The 16,222-nt window shown below is 45.6% G+C and overlaps 1 pseudogene; it reads left to right on the top strand.

Annotated features, from left to right (window-relative positions):
• Nucleotides 1-8,316: 8,316 nt before the first annotated feature.
• Nucleotides 8,317-14,394, top strand: LOC115177518 (U4/U6 small nuclear ribonucleoprotein Prp31-like; annotated as a pseudogene).
• Nucleotides 14,395-16,222: the final 1,828 nt, after the last annotated feature.

Here is a 16,222-nt window from a genome sequence, read left to right as displayed (position 1 = left end):
GGGTGCTGGGGACAGAAACCCCCCACAGAGACTCCGCCTACTTCTCTGACAGTGACTGGGAAGGGGAGGGGCTTAGCAGGAAGGGCAGTGATTGCCTGAGCGTGACCAGACCCGGCAGCGGACGAGGTGGAGATAGGGGGACGCTGACAGGAATAGAAGAGAAGACAGAATTAGAGGATGAGGGAGAAACCGGGGGAAAGAGTCCCTTGAAGAGGATTTCAAATAAGGGAATTGACATTGAGAGGGAAAAGGAGACAGTTCTTGAACAGAATGCTCATGTGCAGGATATCTCTCAAAACAGTGATGATGGATATAAAGACATATCGAGTATTCAGGAGAACGATCTCAGTCTGAAAGAAGTAGAACATAAAACAGGGTTAGAATCAGAACAGAGAGAAGATTCTGGAATGTTCCACAATGAGAGTGGAGAGTCAGATGAAAAGGGCCTAGTCCATCCGGGACTACTGTCTGATAACTCACAGACCAAGGAGAACAATGCGTTTATAGCTAAGCTGTTCTCTAATTTAGATGATACACCTCTCAAAGGGTTCTCTTACAATGATGGAACTCAAATTTGTAATCATTACACAGAAGGTGTGATTTCTCATGTGGAGTCGAATGATTTTAGATTCCATGACTCCACAGACAAAGACTTGACATTGCCTTCTAATAGTACCACTAAGACAGATTGTTTGAAATTAATATCTGCCATTCAGACAAAGGATAACAAACTTGAGAATGAAGAACTTCCAGGTATTGAAGAGAGAGAAAATGATAATTCCATGAAAGACACTATGGAACCAGTGACAGCGTTACATGGCGACCATGATAACAGAGAATCCAGGCTGTCTAGGTTCTACGGTATTCAAACCAGCGAGGTCAAACTCAGTGACGATATTCCAGTAGTACTGGAGCCCCACGACGGAGAGAGCACCAATGACGAAGAGAGCAAACTGGCCTCTTCTTTCTGGGCCGAGGGGGACACTGAGGGGTCTGAAAGAGAAGACGGGCAAGGTCTGGAGATTCAACAGACAGACGCCAATGAGCTTGGCCTGAGAAATTTGTGTTACTCAGAGGAAAGCGAAGACGAGAGGGCCAAGGCCAAATCAGAGACAGAGAAACAGCTTGCCGCTGGAGAGCTGTGTAACGCCATGAAGGAGAAATCTCCTCAAAGAGGACCATTGACGGGAAGCCAGAGTGGGTCTTTGAGCAGGGATGGGTCTGCTGAGACTGTGGACAGGGAGTCGTCTAAGGATCTGGAGTTGAAGGCTAAAGAGCTGTGGAACACTCTGGAGGAGGGGGAGGGGAGAGGGGGAGGGGTGGTGAGGGGCGAGTTCGACTGTCACCGTTTCCAGCAGGGAGACCTGCACCTGTGGCCATCGGAGAACGACCAGTGGGCCTCGCCGGAGAACAGAAACCAGGAAGCTGAACTCGGATTGGAATTCTTCTCAGCGTTCGGAAAGACCTGGGAGGAGAGGGAGCAGCTGGTGGTAGGCCGGGAATTCTGGGAGGCTGGGGAGAACGATGAACTGGCGGGGAGTGAGCCTCATCCAGCCATCCTCCAAGATAGTGAAGATACTTCTAATGACGAGAGGCAGGGACGGGTAGCCTACCTGGAAATAAAGGGAGAGTTGTCCCAGAAACAGGCTCTCTCCAGTAGCATTGACAGCCAACTATCCCAGGCACTGGATGTACAGCAAGAGGAAAATATAGAAAATCCAGATAGGTTTGACGATGATGATGAGCAAAATGTTGAAGGTGATCAGCTAATGGTTTGAGGTGGAAAACCGAGAAATCCCAGAGTATGAGACCTTTGCAAGAGGGAGGGAGCAGTTCAGGTCACTCACTGAGACGGGTGGAGACAGTGAAAGTCAAACTGCATCTCTTCTAAACGACTTGGATGGAAACATTGCTCAAGATGAGGGAAATCAGAACTTCAACAGGTTGAATCATCTCAGTGAAGTCCAAATGGAAGAAGGGGCAATGGCCGAAAATAACATAGAAAAAGAACAGGACTTTGAATTAGACAACCATCTTGCTCCCACAGTGAAGAGTATATATTTGGGTGTATCTATCTGCCTCACTGGAGTACCACAGGTAGATTTGTCAGGATTACAACATATTGAGCCAAGCATATGCATTGAAGAAGCTGACTCTACTCGTCAGCTTGTGGGGGAGGACAGAGAAGGGGGAGTAGACATTGTAAATACAGGTGAGGATTTGAGAGACATATCTCTTCATATCTTGTCTTATCCCAATGATAATGACTTGGAGGATATAGCCTCTTGTACAGATCTGTCTGGTTCACAAGGAGACAACTTTCAGTTCATTTCTGTAGACTTCCCAGCCCTCCTCCTAGCATAGATCTTGATATGCAAGAAGACAGGTTGCAGAGTTTAGATGATTCTTTTCCTAGTCCCCCACCCTTCTGTCATAGAAATAGACGACGATCGCGGTCTTATAAACCTTGATTATTTAGGCTCAGATTTCATTACCAGTGCTGAGAGAGACCCAACAATGCCCCCCACTCCTCACACTGATATCTCAGAGCCGCCCCCCTTACCACCCACCACAACCCACAGCAGAGGGATCTCTGCAAACCTCGACCTTTCACCTGTACATCCAACACTTCCATTATTATTCTCAGGTGAAAGCCAGAACCAGAGCCGCCTCACATCAAACATGTCCGAGGATGACAGAAATAACCTGTCCCAGAAAAACACAACCACCACCTCCACCACACTCCCGTCATTCCCCGAGAGTCCCCCTCAACACCATCCCAGAGCTGTTGATCTCTGAGTGGAAGGATTTGGACGAGGAGCCTCTGGAAGATTTCGAGAAACTGGAGCAGCTGTGCTGCATATCTGGGGATGAGGAGGACACCCTGGGTGACCTCTTCCTGGGGAATCTGGAGCTGTTGGAGTCTATGAAGAAGACGCCTGAGCAGAAAGCTAAGGGTTCTGGAGAGAGCGATAAAGGTGAAGAGACCTGTGGGACCTCCTATGCCTGAGGGGAAGAGGAGAGTGGAAACTGAAAGAGGAAGTTGACGGAATCTCTGAGAGCGCTGACTGGCTGGCCAGGTCAGTTCCATCGGCGGTCCAGGACATCCCAACTGGGGCTAAACTTTCACCTCAGGAAGAGAGGCGTGAACTACAGTTCCCATCAGCCCTTTCACCATGTCATTCTCCTGACTCCAAGGACCAGAGGTCACTTTCCAAGATGCCCACTAAAAATGGCCCTAATGATGCAGGTGAGCATTAGCCTTGCATTTTAATCCCTTTTGCACAACTTTGTAGATGTATGAAAGTATAAGCCTACACAATTTACAATATCCATTTTCCTGGATGTGTTTAAACATTCATACCCCTATTATCTTCTTCTGTTTCCCTTTCTTCAGGTGTGTGAGGAGAGACTGCAGTTCTCTCTCTGTGAGAACGTTAAAACGAACGTCCTCCGGGGGGCGACAGTGAGCGACAGCGTCATTCTCCACCCATGGGGAGACCAGCCCTTAGATGGGGGCGGAGACACAGTCAGTGTGAAGGATGTAGGAAGGTATGCTCTCTCTATCACAGGAAGTTGGTGGCACCTTAATTGGGGAGGAGGGGCTCGTGGTAATGGATGGAACAGAATCGGTGGAATGTCATCAAATACATCAAACACATGGTTTGATGCCAATCCATTGGCTCCATTTCATCCATTATCATGAGTTCTCCTCCCCTCAGCAACCTCCACTGCCCTCTATGTATTTTGAGATTTATCAAACTGTTGTGTTGAATGATGGCAGGCAGACAGATAAAAAGAAGATATCTTTTTTTCTGTTCTTAGCGAAGAGGAGCCGGACACCGAACCCAATTCTGAACCCCAGAGTGAGTCTGATGCAACTGACAGTGAACCACTGACTGTGATCCAGCAGCCAGAAGTTACACCCCCTAAGCCTGTGGCAAACCAAGCAATGAAAGGTACCTCCAGACTTTTTTCTGTGTGAAAATGTGTATGAATAGGATGCAGAATTGTTCACATTCACCCACTCTGCAGGTGTGTAAATGACATGTTCTAATGGATAGATTGGTGCTTTTTGACACATCTTTCATGTCTCACTTTATCTATTCTCTCTTTTCTTTCACAGCCAAACTGGCTCGCCTGTCCCTCTCCCCTCCCTCCTCTCCCTCTTGCTCTCCCTCTCTCCTCCAGTCCCAAGGGAGGGTTCAGGGAGGGCGGGCTACATCGAGACAGGAGTGGGAGACGGAGGGGTGCGTCCCCAGGAAGTGACCCCGATGAGGATGAGGAAGAAGAGCAGGAAGACGAAGGCTCCAGGAGGTGATTGTTGTCACGGAAACAGACGTTGGCAAAAGGGTGGGGCTCAGGAGTCTGCTGAAGTCGCCAAGGGAACCGATAGACAAAGAGAAAGACAGAGGGAGAAACGTGTCCTTTTTTGATGATGTCACTGTCTATCTCTTTGATCAGGTGTTTGTTTAGTTTTTCCCCCCTCATATATTGAGTCCCATGTTACTCTTGGGCTTTTAACACTTTCACTATATTGGATGTACATGTACTGTCACTGCTCTTTTCAGTCCCTGACTCTTCCTCTCTGTTTCTGAAACAGGAAACTCCAACAGTGAGCTGAGTAGTTCCACCCGCACCAGTCCAGCTCCAGCTCCTAACAAAAGCACTAAATTTGATTTACATGGTACGTACTACGTATGCATGCATGTTGCTATTAGAAACATATAACGGTCCTGTACATCATTCCCTTCTGAGAGCCAATAGAAAGCTTTTGATAAATCACTACAATAACAAGCACCCATTGGACAGCTCCCATCTGATCCCCACTCACTGAAATTGAGAACCCCTCACACCAACCCCTTTTCTAAATATGCGCCCCCAAAATGTATCTCTTGTAATTATCCCCCACACACTGTGACATGGGGAATGGAGTGTGGACATAAATCTGGTGCTCAACAATGCACGTCTAAGATGTGTTTTCCACCCTGTCTCCAGAAGCCGTCCGCTCTGTCTCTCCCACTGATCGCTTCATTTCACAGAATAATGAGAGTTTTGGCTGATCCCCTCTGGGTGTTTTGAATAGACTGTATGTAGAAAAGCATCAACACCAAAATAATCTACTTTCATGATCTCTGTCAGCCTGCAGAGTTGAACAGTTCAAAGCTTTGCAAGGAGAAAGTTTATTTTTAACTTGGGAGTGTGGGCCTTTTTGTGTTTCGGTTCTACAAGAGGATGTTGTACACACGTATAGATTATTTAACTAATGATATACATTTGTGTAATGTTTTTATCGTACATATATTTTTTAATAACATTTACAGTTGTATGCTTTTGTTTATGTTTTGTGTTGCAGGGGTCAATTCGATTTCATGAAATGGTGTAGTCCCTGAATTCAAATAGTATTTACTCCAACCCTAGTACAGTATTTGTGTAATGGCTAGTTGTAGTATTGTAATTCCTTAATTCCCTACCTTACACCAGTGCTCCCTGTCTTTCTACCAGGAGCAAACAGCAAAGGCAAAGACTCCAAAGAAAAGGGGACTTGTCAGTCAAACCGAGGCGCCCGTGGGGGCAACTCAGTGACATCCTCGCGTTTTTACCGTCAGCCCAGCCGATGACCCCCAATTGTGGTGAGGCCAGGGTTCCGGGAATCCTCTGAGTTGTTCTGTAACCCTCAGAAACAGGAACCTTCTGAGAGTGGCCAGTGGATTCCCCTCCGTCCATAACCATTCTCAGAGGCTATTTTTTTATCGATCAGGCAACAGAAAGAAAGACTCCCGTTCTAAAAGCTGGACACATTCGACAGGTTAACCAGTATCAGTCCTTGTACGAGAAAGGTTGTTGATATAATAACTCCTCCCTTTGCCACTGTACCTAGGGTTGATTTATAGACACTGGCTGGAAGTGGTTGATGGCAAAGGCAGTTTGTCCTAGGCGAAGAAGAGTCTGGAGCTTTGTAAAATCTGAAACGGATTTGACGGCTATGCAATGGGAGATTGTGTACCTGCTTACCTTCTCTTTACCTGCTTCTTTCGGTTGTCTTACCCAGTATGTACTGGGGGATGCACTTTTTTAGTCATGTATCTGTCTATGTGTAAGCTTGGATTGAAATCTTAACTTTGTAAAAACGATTTTCATTTCAGTCAGTCATACTTGTAGGCAGCAGTTGGGGCCAGAAAACAATCTTAACTCCTGTATTTCAGAGTACTCATTCAACATTTGTACAAAGATAGTGATACAAGTGTATCAATATAATTTTAGAGCTTTTAATTTAGATGTATCTTAGACTGCACGAAAAGATGAAAACAAGCTATGTTTCTATATACTTTTATTCTAAAAGACTATGTCTAGTTTTATTTAATTTATTCATTATTTATATAAAAATATTCCATGCTTTGTAAATATTGTTTATTTATTTTGGTGCAATTAATTTATCTCTCAGAATTGTTTGGGACAAAATGCATCTAAGTAATAGCTTCTCGGTTTAATTATTCTTCATAACAAATAAAGCAAGATATTTTCCCAACCCCAAAAATATTTTGTCTAATTTCATGTCTTTATAACTGCCATCCTGTGCTTAACTTATGTCCTCAACTTGCAGGGTTTCCCAAACTCGGTCCCGAGGCCACCCTCTGGGTGCATGTTTTGGTTTTTGTCCTAGCACTACACAATTGATTCAAATAACCAACATCATCAAGCTTTGATTATTTTAATCAGCTGTGTAGTTGCCAGGGAAAAGGTCAAAACGTGCACCCAAGGGGGGCCCCAGGACTGAGTTTGGAAAACCCTGCTCTAATATATATATAACATATTTCATTATTTTCTAATATGATTCAATGTTAATTGTCTTGTCATAATTTTACTTTGTTTGAGGACAATTGATGTATCTTAGCATGATAAAACGGAAGCTTCTCATCGGTAAATATCTCCAAAAGTTAATGTATTTGTTGATTTACATTAATTTTCTAATAGCAACCCATCATGCAGTCAAGCTCCAACTAGTCCCTTTGTTTAGTCTGTTTCAACATCCGTTTAAAACCTGTATTGTTTAAAGAATGGGTTTCATGGGATACTGTATAAAACCAGGGGAAATAAAAAAACATAAAAACTGTGAAACATTTATTGAACTATTTGATGAAAATAAATTGTACTGTCTTATATTCTTAAGTCAGAGTATTCCTTTTGCTGTGAGTGGTGTGTTAACAGTAGGTCTTCTCTAGGCTTTATTGCATTTTTTCTGAAATGAATGATCAAACTACTGTATTATGTAGCTAACAATGGATGGCTCAAGGGATGTTGCATAACAATAGCTAATCTTATTTCCCATCCCCCATCTCTGGTTATGGGGGCCTGATGCTTGTTATGAAATTGGGACAAAGGATGGTCAAGGATAGGTGAATAATTAATCTCCAAAATACTCTACCCAAAGTAAAACACTTAATGACTAGCCATAGAATAAAAAGCATTAAGACTGGAAATATGAGTGAGAGAAAGACCATTCACATTTATCCAGGTCTGATACTGGCCTATACTACAGATAAAAACAGCAATTCCCATAAAGCCTTGCTCAAGGCTCAACGTTACAACCTCTGACCACCCATTGGATTATTTATGGATGCCTTTCGTCTGCGACTCGCTATAGAGGCGACGTTGATACACAAGCAAAGATTTTTAACGTCGAACGCATTTCGAAAGTTGTTGGATTTGTAAGGTTCTTTTGACGGTAGGAGTTTCGAACTCCGAAGGTAAGTTCTCATAAGTTTGTGCCGTATAATTTCAGCTAACTTGCGAACGTTTCCCTGTTATTTAACTAGCTAGCTAGACTTAGCTAGCTAACTGCTGTTATAGCCACGGTTATCCAGCGAGGCCAGCTTTTAAATATTTTGGCTTCAACCTTAACTAGGCAAGTCAGTTAAGAACAAATTATTATTTACAATGACGGCCTACCCGGACGACGCTGGGCCAATTGTGTGCCACCTTATGGGACTCCCAATCACGGCCGAGTTGTGATAGCCTGGAATCGAACCAGGGTCTGTAGTGACGCCTCTAGCACTGAGATGCAGTGCCTTAGACCGCTGTACCACAACTAACGTTAGCGCTATAAATTAATCAATTAACCATAACCAATTGTTTTTATGGTAAAGATTCTAGATTCTCAGCCTTTGCACACATTTTTACTCTAGGTCATTTACACTCGTGTGTGTGTGTGTGTGTGTGTGCGCGCGCGTCAGCTGTGGGCTCAGCTAGGAATTGACTTCATATCCCTCCCCATGTCACATAGCCTTGTCCCACATTGTCGTTCCTTTCCTGCAGATGTCTCTGGCCGATGAGCTCCTGGCTGATCTGGAGGAGGCGGGGGATGAGGGGGAGGATGGGCTGTACCCGGGGGAAGAGGGGGAGAGTGATGGGGAGGCAGGGGAGGGACAGGTAGAGGGAGGTTTGGAGGACATCCCAGAGGAGATGGAGGTGGACTACAGCGGAGCTGAGAGTGTCTCGTCCATTGCTAAACTACGCAACAGCAAACAGGTCAGGGCAGTGTTGTGGAGCTGGGCGCAGTCAATATACTAGAACAGGGTTTCCCAAACTGGGTCCTGGAGCCCCCCGTGGGTACATGTTTTAGTTTTGCCCTAGCACTACATGGCTGATTCAAATAACCAACTCAGCAAGCTTTGATTATTTAATCAGCTGTGTAGTGCTAGGGTAAAAACCAAAACGTGCACCCAGGGGGGCCCAGGACTGAGTTTGGGAAACCCTGTTCTAGAACATATAAGCTATTTCCAAGGTTTGTTTTGAAAACCCACAATTTGTTTTACAGTTCTCAGAGATCATGGACAAAATTGCAATCTATGTCGAGAAGCAGCGCAAGAACTCTGAAGGTGATTATTGACTGTTTATGTTTTTGTTGTCACACACACCGGATAGGGTTGTTTTACAGGGTCAGTTACTTTGCCAATGCTCTAACCGCTAGGCTACCTGGCGCCCTATTGAAGACACAGCAGCTCTATAATTGACTGTTTGGATATCTCGTTCTGTGGTTTATGTTCCACTCTGAATACAATGGATACTGATTCTACTTCAAGGGTTTCTGATCCTACATCTTGTGGTTTTACTGACTCCTCTCTTCTCTTTCTCTTAAGTCTCCGGTCCGGTGGAGGCAGACCCAGAATACAAGCTGATCGTTGCTGCCAATAACCTCACAGTAGAAATTGAGAATGAACTGAGTGAGTCCACTAGGTTCATAAGTGATTGTGTGTCAATATGCTGCTGTAATTTGTTTGCATTGCGTTATGTCTAACCGTGTTTTGTTTGTCTTTGTCAGACATCATTCACAAGTTTGTACGTGACAAGTATTCTAAGAGGTTCCCTGAGCTGGAGTCCCTGGTGCCCAACTCTCTGGACTACGTCCGCACTGTCAAGGTGAGCTGATGTTAGAGGAGAATTCTCTTCCACATCATAATGTGTCTACATTGTTTAAACTCTTGTCTACTATTCATGTCCCTGCTGTTGGGCTGAACACCGTGTGTGTAGGAGCTGGGGAACAACCTGGACAAGTGTAAGAACAACGAGAATCTGCAGCAGATCCTGACCAACGCCACCATCATGGTGGTCAGCGTCACAGCCTCCACCACACAGGGGTAAGAGCAGGGACACGTCACAGCCTCCACCACAGGGGAAAGAGCAGGGACACGTCACAGCCTCCACCACACAGGGGTAAGAGCAGGGACACGTCACAGCCTCCACCACACAGGGGAAAGAGCAGGGACACGTCACAGCCTCCACCACACAGGGGTAAGAGCAGGGACACGTCACAGCCTCCACCACACAGGGGTAAGAGCAGGGACACGTCACAGCCTCCACCACACAGGGGAAAGAGCAGGGACACGTCACAGCCTCCACCACACAGGGGTAAGAGCAGGGACACGTCACAGCCTCCACCACACAGGGGTAAGAGCAGGGACACGTCACAGCCTCCACCACACAGGGGTAAGAGCAGGGACACGTCACAGCCTCCACCACACAGGGGTAAGAGCAGGGACACGTCACAGCCTCCACCACACGGGGGTAAGAGCAGGGACACGTCACAGCCTCCACCACATGGGGGTAAGAGCAGGGACACGTCACAGCCTCCACCACATGGGGGTAAGAGCAGGGACACGTCACAGCCTCCACCACACGGGGGTAAGAGCAGGGACACGTCACAGCCTCCACCACACGGGGTAAGAGCAGGGACACGTCACAGCCTCCACCACACGGGGGTAAGAGCAGGGACACGTCACAGCATCCACCACACAGGGGTAAGAGCAGGGACACGTCACAGCCTCCACCACACGGGGGTAAGAGCAGGGACACGTCACAGCCTCCACCACACGGGGGTAAGAGCAGGGACACCTCACAGCCTCCACCACACAGGGGTAAGAGCAGGGACACGTCACAGCTCCACCACACGGGGGTGAGAGCAGGGACACGTCACAGCCTCCACCACACGGGGGTAAGAGCAGGGACACGTCACAGCCTCCACCACACAGGGGTAAGAGCAGGGACACGTCACAGCCTCCACCACACAGGGGAAAGAGCAGGGACACGTCACAGCCTCCACACACAGGGGAAAGAGCAGGGACACGTCACAGCCTCCACCACACAGGGGAAAGAGCAGGGACACGTCACAGCCTCCACCACACAGGGGTAAGAGCAGGGACACGTCACAGCCTCCACCACACAGGGGAAAGAGCAGGGACACGTCACAGCCTCCACCACACGGGGGTAAGAGCAGGGACACCTGGGTTGAAGAGGTCCACCAATGGGACCAAGAACTTATTCGGTGGAGTACAAATTTACAGAATGTTCAGATAGAAATATGATCAATAGACCTTACATTATCTACACAACAGGGAACTGTAACATCCATTTGGTTGCAGACCACCTTTCCATCTCAATGATGTTGTAATATCAACATGACTTGTTTCCAGGACGATGCTGGGTGAGGATGAACTGAAGAGGTTGGAGGAGGCCTGTGACATGGCGCTAGAGCTGAACCAATCAAAACACAGGATCTATGAATATGTGGAGTCCAGGATGTCGTTCATCGCTCCTAATCTGTCAGTCATCGTTGGAGCCTCGACTGCAGCCAAGATCATGGGTCAGTGATTATAAGCATTTAGTTTTTTATATAATTTACAGGATTTTCACAATCATAAGGTCGTCTTCCTCCCTGTGGTGGTAGGTATTGCTGGGGGCCTGACCAACCTGTCTAAGATGCCAGCCTGTAACCTGATGCTACTGGGAACCCAGAAGAGGACCCTGTCAGGGTTCAGCAGCACTGCTGTGCTCCCACACACCGGCTACATCTACCACTGTGATGTGGTCCAGACTCTACCCCCGGTCAGTGTGTGTTCCCAAGAGCTTTGTTTGACTGTGGCTTTACCTAAGTTAACAAGAGTTATCCCTGTGTTGTAGGACCTGAGGAGAAAGGCAGCACGTCTGGTTTCAGCTAAGTGCACCCTGGCATCCCGAGTGGACAGCTTCCACGAGAGTTCAGACGGCAAGGTGAGGACTGGAAGAGGGAAGAAGGGGTATATAAACGTCTGTTACATATTAACTCTGGTCTTATTCTCTCTGTGCAGGTGGGCTATGACCTGAAAGAGGAGATCGAGAAGAAGTTTGATAAATGGCAGGAGCCTCCACCGGTGAAGACTGTCAAACCCCTGCCAGCACCGTTGGACGGACAGAGGAAGAAGAGAGGAGGGCGGAGGTGTTTACTTTAGGGATGTGTAGATAACTGATTCTGAGTTGGAATTCTTTTCAAAGTGCCATGTTAAACAGTATTGATGGTCTTATCTTTTGTCTGTCCTTGTCCAGGTATCGTAAGATGAAGGAGTCTGGGTCTGACAGAGATCAGGAAACACGCCAACAGGATGACCTTCGCAGAGGTCAGAACTGCTAATGTCTTTCAGGACAGCTGTTACTACACTGCTCAAAAAAATAAAGGGAACACTTAAACAACACATCCTAGATCTGAATGAATGAAATAATCTTATTAAATACTTTTTTCTTTACATAGTTGAATGTGCTGACAACAAAATCACACAAATAATCAATGGAAATCCAATTTATCAACCCATGGAGGCCTGGATTTGGAGTCGCACTCAAAATTAAAGTGGAAAACCACACTACAGGCTGATCCAACTTTGATCTAATGTCCTTAAAACAAGTCAAAATGAGGCTCAGTAGTGTGTGGCCTCCACGTGCCTGTATGACCTCCCTACAACGCCTGGGCATGCTCCTGATGGGTGGCGGATGGTCTCCTGAGGGATCTCCTCCCAGACCTGGACTAAAGCATCCGCCAACTCCTGGACAGTCTGTGGCGCAATGTGGCGTTGGTGGATGGAGCGAGACATGATGTCCCAGATGTGCTCAATTGGATTCAGGTCTGGGGAACGGGCGGGCCAGTCCATAGCATCAATGCCTTCCTCTTGCAGGAACTGCTGACACTCCAGCCACATGAGGTCTAGCATTGTCTTGCATTAGGCGGAACCCAGGGCCAACCGCACCAGCATATGGTCTCACAAGGGGTCTGAGGATCTCATCTCGGTACCTAATGGCAGTCAGGCTACCTCTGGCGAGCACATGGAGGGTTGTGCGGCCCCCCAAAGAAATGCCACCCCACACCATGACTGACCCACCGCCAAACCGGTCATGCTGGAGGATGTTGCAGGCAGCAGAACGTTCTCCACGGCATCTCCAGACTCTGTCACGTCTGTCACATGTGCTCAGTGTGAACCTGCTTTCATCTGTGAAGAGCACAGGGCGCCAGTGGCGAATTTGCCAATCTTGGTGTTCTCTGGCAAATGCCAAACGTCCTGCACGGTGTTGGGCTGTAAGCACAACCCCCACCTGTGGACGTCGGGCCCTCATACCACCCTCATGGAGTCTGTTTCTGACCGTTTGAGCAGACACATGCACATTTGTGGCCTGCAGGAGGTAATTTTGCAGGGCTCTGGCAGTGCTCCTCCTTGCACAAAGGCGGAGGTAGCGGTCCTGCTGCTGGGTTGTTGCCCTCCTACGGCCTCCTCCACGTCTCCTGATGTACTGGCCTGTCTCCACGTCTCCTGATGTACTGGCCTGTCTCCTGGTAGCGCCTCCATGCTCTGGACACTACACTGACAGACACAGCAAACCTTCTTGCCACAGCTCGCATTGATGTGCCATCCTGGATGAGCTGCACTACCTGAGCCACTTGTGTGGGTTGTAGACTCCGTCTCATGCTACCACTAGAGTGAAAGCACCGCCAGCATTCAAAAGTGACCAAAACATCAGCCAGGAAGCATAGGAACTGAGAAGTGGTCTGTGGTCACCACCTGCAGAACCACTCCTTTATTGGGGGTGTCTTGCTAATTGCCTATAATTTCCACCTGTTGTCTATTCCATTTGCACAACAGCATGTGAAATTTATTGTCAATCAGTGTTGCTTCCTAAGTGGACAGTTTGATTCACAGAAGTGTGATTGACTTGGAGTTACATTGTGTTTAAGTGTTCCCTTTATTTTGTTGAGCAGTGTATATTTTACTATGTGTAATTACAATAAAAATGTATTGGTCTTTTTAACCAACCACCCTCTCTCTGTTTCTCTCAGATTGAGGATGATGCGTACCAGGAGGACCTGGGTTTCAGTCTGGGCCAGCTGGGGAAGTCGGGCAGCGGACGCGTCAGACAGGCTCAGGTCAACGAGGCCACCAAGGCCAGGATATCCAAGTCCCTACAGAGGAAGCTGCAGAAGCAGAACATGACGTATGGCGGCAGGTCCACAGTCGGCGGCAGGTCCACAGTCGGCAGCAGGTCCACAGTCGGCGGGAGGTCCACAGTCGGCGGAAGGTCCTCGGTCAGAGACAACTCCTCAGGAACAAGTTCCAGCGTAGCCTTCACTCCACTACAGGTAGGCCTCATTGGTTTTTGTTTCACATTTAAAAAAGCTACACATATTTGATTTTATAATTTCAACAAACGAAGCACTTCATCACCAGTAACGTTAGCGTTTACCAGCAAGGGTGGCCTCCTCGTTTCTGTTTGTGGTGGAATTGTACTTGAACTGAACTCTGTTCCTCAGGGACTGGAGATCGTGAACCCGCATGCAGCAGAGAAGAAGGTGGCTGAGGCCAACCAGAAATACTTCTCCAACATGGCAGAGTTCCTCAAGGTCAAGAAGGAGGGAGAGGGAAAGTGAGGAGTACACATGCAATTATCATATACTTACACACAGGAGAGACTGATATACAGACATACCAACTTGTATTTCAAAATGAATGCAGATGGAGTGAAATGCATTCACACTGACTGATTGATCAGGCATCATTGCATAACCATGGGGAGAAGATCGACCATGACAGTGAAGAAAAATATTTAGATTGTATATTTGTTTTAGAGCATGTTGTGCTTTTTTAAAAACGTTTTGACTCCATTTTGTTCCATTTAATAAAATGAAACTAATACTTCCTAGTCTCATTACTGAAAGGTGCTTTCGGAAAGTATTTAGACCCCTTGACTTTTTTCACATTTTGTTACGTTACTTATTCTAAAATTGTTTTTCCTGTCAATTTAATCAATCTACACTCTACCTCATAATGACAAAGCAGAAATGGGTTTTTACAAATGTTTGCAAATGTATGTGTGTGTGTGCGCGCGCGTACACACACACACACACACACACACACACACACAGAGTACCAGTCAAGTTTGGACACCTACTCATTCAAGGGTTTTTCTTTATTTTGACTAAGACATCAAAACTATGAATTAACACATGGAATCATGTAGTAATGAAAAAAGGGTTTAACAAATCAAAATATATTTGAGATTCTTCAAAGTAGCCACCCTTTGCCTTGATGACAACTGCACATTCTTGGCTACTTTGAAGAATATCAAATGTTTTGATTTGTTTTGGTTACCACATGATTCCCTATGTGTTATTTCATAGTTTTGATGTCACTATTATACAACGTAGAAAATGGTAAAAATAAAGAACGAGTAGGTGTGTCCAAACATTTGACTGGTACTATATATATATATATATATATATATAATTATTTCAAAACTGTTTTCGCTTTGTCATTATGGGATGTTGAGTGATGAGAATTTGTATTTAATCCATTTTAGAGTAAGGCTGTAATTTAACATGTGGAAAAAGGGAAGGGGTTTGAATGCGTTCTGCACTGTAGCATTGGATTGCTTTGTAAAAAAGAAAAAATGTATTTAACCTTTAACTAGGGAAGTCAATTAAGAACAAATCTTATTTACAATGACGCCTACCCGATGTTGCTTTGAGCAACATCGAATAGTGTTTTTAGGAATTTGCTATTTATGAAATGGGTTTATGGGTCTTCTAATACAAAATAATTGATGTTACACATGTCATTTATAGTCATCACAATTTCAGAAAAGTTTTATTGAAATTTACAATCCTGTTTTTACGCCCCCATGACATCTCCATGCAGAAACGTGACAACTTCATTTGATAAAACAGCCTGTAAATAGTTTATTTTCTTGAGAAATTCACATTTCAGCCTTCCCTTTCTCAAAAGCCCAAAAATAGAATTTATAAAAGGCAAAACTCAACTTCTCAACTTTTTCCAAAAATCTCTTCTCTTTCAGGAAAGAACTGAAATGTCTGTTCTCAGGGACAACCTTGAATTAACTTAAATCCTGGAGACGCTCAGGATAGTTTAATAAACACAATTGATTCATCCATCTCACCCCAGCATTTTCAGAACATTCTAGGTTGATGCATGCTTCATATTCTATGAAAACAGTATTTCAGTACATTTTTTCACTTGGTATAAACGAGTAGTAAATTGAATGCAGTGAATGAAGTTCTATTCAATACTGCTGAAGTGTTATAAAATGCATAATAAAAATGTAAAAGTAATTTCCGATTGATGCAACATGAACAGCATTTTATCGTGAATGCAGTCTGCCAATGCGGGAACATTGCCTTTACATTTTTATTAGACTCTAGCGCTGAACTTTTGAGATATGGATTGAACAGAGCCCTGAATGGTGAAACCAGGAGGTTTTGTTCAATAAGGGTCTTTTAGAAGCGATTTAAAATAACAAAATTGAGTTGAACAGATTACTACATGCAAGGCTGAGATCTGTTGAAACCGTTTTGGGTAAATATACACCGACTCAAAGGGAATTATCCTATTTCTACTGTTCTCATCCGTCCACT

Source organism: Salmo trutta, chromosome 37 (genome assembly GCF_901001165.1).
Source record: "Salmo trutta chromosome 37, fSalTru1.1, whole genome shotgun sequence".
NCBI lineage: Eukaryota > Metazoa > Chordata > Actinopteri > Salmoniformes > Salmonidae > Salmo > Salmo trutta.
The sequence above is the reverse complement of the archived record's forward strand: the minus strand, read 5'-3'. Positions and strand labels throughout refer to the sequence as shown.